The sequence below is a fragment of the Prionailurus bengalensis genome, chromosome B1 (assembly GCF_016509475.1).
Source record: "Prionailurus bengalensis isolate Pbe53 chromosome B1, Fcat_Pben_1.1_paternal_pri, whole genome shotgun sequence".
In the NCBI taxonomy this organism is placed as follows: domain Eukaryota; kingdom Metazoa; phylum Chordata; class Mammalia; order Carnivora; family Felidae; genus Prionailurus; species Prionailurus bengalensis.
In genome coordinates, this window is record NC_057344.1 from 78,471,561 (window position 1) to 78,475,363 (window position 3,803).

Sequence of the window (3,803 nt, forward strand, 5' to 3'; positions counted from 1 at the left end):
AGAAAACAAAACAAAAACCCAATAAGAGACAATGAAGACATCATTAAAAACATAAAGGCAATGAAAATGCCTATGGTGTGTTTTCCATTATCTGTGACCTTGGGTTTCAGTTTTGGCTCTGTGTTCATCATCGGTTTAAGAAAAATACCGCCTTAGACTCCTAGGCTCACACATTCTTTGCATGATTCCTTAGAAGAGGAGGGGCAAAGCCCTAAGCTAGCTGTCAAAAAACAACCTACTATAAATTGTAAGGGTAAAATATCCTGTAAGAGTTTTCCCTCTGCGCTCTTGAGTATTGTCTCTCAGGGAACCCACCCAGGATGACAGGAAGATAAAAATTAGATTGAGGCCTTTTACACTGTTTTGACTGTTCATATCCTCCCTGTGTGTTATTTATATTAACAAATTCAGTTTTCTACCTCAAAAAGACAGCTGGTTAACAAAATGCTGTTGAACAAAAGAGATCTCTTAGGCATGGTTACACTGTCAGGTTATCCCAGATTAGAATCACAGATAACAGTGATCTAGCTATAGAACTATGTTACTCAATGGAGATTGTGACCCAAATTTGTACGTGTTTTCCAACAAGCCCTTTTAAAAAATAACTGAATTAGTTCCCCAACTCCTAATGTGCTTGTGTTTATTTTCTTCTGTAGTTTTTTTTCTTTAGCATAAAACCTTTTTTTTTTTTTTTGGCTTGAAATGAAATAGGTATTATTTACTCTAAGTGAAGTAAAAAATTGGGGCTAATTTCTCAATTACTTTCCATCATAAAATACTTCATTCCAGGTATCCCCAAGGTTAAATTTTATTTTCTCCACAAGGTTAAATTTAATGTCAACACAGACTATCAGAAAAATAACCCCATTTCTTCCATTTGCTTTACATGTATAAATTCAGTCTTTACTTAATCTTTTTTTTTTTTTTGGTAGAACACTAAATAAAATGTGACGCAAAGTCTGTATTTCTCCAATATGTAGTTGATGTTTGATGAAAAACTTGGCAACTTAATTCCCATAAAAATGATTAAGTAGAATTATACTGGCAAGACTCAGCTATCATGTAATGTTTGGGAGAGTGGATAGGAAGGAAGAGAGGGAAAAGGAAAGTCTCTTGTTTTTTTTCTCTCTTTCTCTCATCATATAATGTTTTCTATGAGAATCTTCCATAATCAAAATTTAGGTCCTTAAAGAATTAAGCATGAAACACATGGGGTTTATTCTTTGTGATCATTCTGATATAGATTACTTTGTTTTCCTTAGAGTCACTTTCCTAGTAAATTAAATTGTATTACTAATTTTTTGCTCATTATCAATACTTTTTTTCCCTCAGTTTTCTACTGGTGCAACTCTAAGTAAAGGATATACTTTGAAAATCATTAGATTTGAACCAGAAAATAGAAATTATTTGCAGAGAATATTGTATTTCTCTTCATTTTGAAAATCTTTCAGAACTGAACTATAGCATTCTTGATGCATATATATAATTAATATTTGAGGATTTCCCTTTTTACTTGATGGAGTTCAGGACATGCTAACCCCAAATATGGCACTTTGGCATAGTGAATATTTTAAGCTGAAGGAGTTTGAGAAAATGGCAGAAGCAGAAAGGTCACTCTGATCTTCCCCCCAATCTTTCTCTGTTGAAACAGATCATAAAATTCTGAGGTAAGAGGTGCCCTTCCTATGCGAGAGAAAAGGAGCATCCTTATCTCTGAATACAAAGATGCCCCAAGAAGAATCCTAACAAACAAGCCATACTAAATCTTCCTATTTACTATAATTGCCTCATACTCTCCTTGGGAAAAATTAGTACTCTAATAAAAGACAAATAGAGAAACATCCATGGTTGTGGATAAAAGTTCTTGATGTTATACCGATGACAATACTATGTCTATTTTTCTATAAATTTATTGCACAAACCAATTAAGATCCACTTAGATATTTGAGGAACACAATAAAGTTACTTAAAAAGTTGTTTGAAAAATAGAAGTCCACAAATAACTACAACCTTAAAAATGAAGAAATTAACAGGGAGAATTTGTTCTATCAGATTTTTAAAATTAAAGTCAGGGTGCCTGGGTGGCCCAGTAAGTTAAGCATCCGGCTTCGGCTCAGGTCATGATCTCATATCTCGTGAGTTCGAACCCCGCATTAGGCTCTGTGCTGACAGCTCAGAGCCTGGAGCCTGCTTCAGATTCTGTGTCTCCCTCTCTCTCTGTCCCTCCCCCACTCATGTTCTGTCTATCTCTATCTGTCAAGAATAAATAAACATTAAAAAATGTAGAAAAAATAAAATTAGATTAAAGTATAATTAACATACAATGTCGTATTAGTTTCAGGTGTACCGTATGACTCAATGTTTTATGCATGACCCAGTGCTCATCATGATAAGTATATTCTTAATCTTTATCTAGTCCACCCCCAAACATGGAACACTTCACGACTTTGCATGTCATCCTTATGCAGGGGCCATGCTAATCTCTGTATTGTTCCAATTTTCGGGTGTGTGCTGCTAAAGAGAACACTGTCCTTTAAGATTTTAAGACATATATTCTGAAATGCAGGACCTGGATCCTATGCTTTCACATGGAAAAATAGTAAGGATCCCACTAACTTCCTTTCAGATCCCAAGGAGGACAGCCCAAGGAAAAGGTACAGAATGAAATAAAAGCCTAAAAGTCTGTGTCCCCACTTGTGAGGTAAAGTAATTCCACGCTAGTGAAAATGTGAACTGATGAAGATCAGCCATTTACCAGTGAGTTTAGCAACTCTTTCAACCTTGAATAATAACACATGGAGAGGTGGGGCAGAGGTTCTCTTATACACCAAAGGGTGGAATGATGGAACATCATCTCTGAAGTGAGTGTGGGAGCATGAGGATTGAGGGAAATGAGATCCTTCTATAAAAATATTCTATCATGAGGGTGTGTCATAAGTCACTGAGCCATTTTCAGATTCTTGAAAAATCACTTTGTGCCTAATTGTTTGGCATAAATAATACTGTGATAGATTGTAAAGATTAAATTATTTGATACCTGTTAGATTAGATAGATTTGATACCTGATAGATTAAAGTATTTGATACCTGTTTCTGTCAGTCTGTCCATCTATCTACATTGTTTGCAAAAATACACACACACACACACACACACACACACACACACACAAAGAACCTTAACTATCCTTTTACATAAATACATGTAAGATGGCCATTTACTTGCATGATGAGCAGGCTCACATTTGTCCTGAGTAAGATTAGTATAGTTCACTTTGCCCAGTAGCTTTCTTTCCACCTGTTTTTCATTAGTATTGACTCTGAAGTCAATAGCCTAGATGTGACAATCAAAAGACACCACTTTGATTCTTTCATTAGTACTTACCTAGGTGACTGAGACCTGCTTAGAATCTCAAGATGCTATGAGAGGACAAGATTCACAGAGGAGAAAACAACTCAAGGCCAATATCGGATCAAGGATTTTGCTATTGTTCATAGTTGTTCTAGAGTCTGGCCTAAATTTGGCAAAACTGCCTTTTTTTTTTTAGCATTAAGATTATCCTGTCCCCAACTCACCATGGAATTTTAACTTAATATACTAAGGCTAGATTAAAGCAAATTTAATTCCTGTACTTACTCAGACTCCCTTCCTCCTTTTTCTTAATATTTCCACCCAAAGTCTACCATTCTCAGCTTGGTTGTCTGTGGAAAAGTATTTTTAAATATTCTAGAGTCAGCCTCCTTTTTGCCCTCTCAAAAAGTATTTTATAAAGCTAAAAAGATGACTACTTAAGTTATTAATACCTG

The 3,803-nt window shown here is 35.2% G+C and overlaps 1 non-coding gene across 1 annotated transcript; it reads right to left on the reverse strand.

Moving 5' to 3' along the window:
• Nucleotides 1-2,423: 2,423 nt before the first annotated feature.
• LOC122479216 lies at nt 2,424-2,527 on the reverse strand. The gene has a single exon (XR_006296282.1). It is a non-coding gene; the product is annotated as a U6 spliceosomal RNA (small nuclear RNA).
• Nucleotides 2,528-3,803: the final 1,276 nt, after the last annotated feature.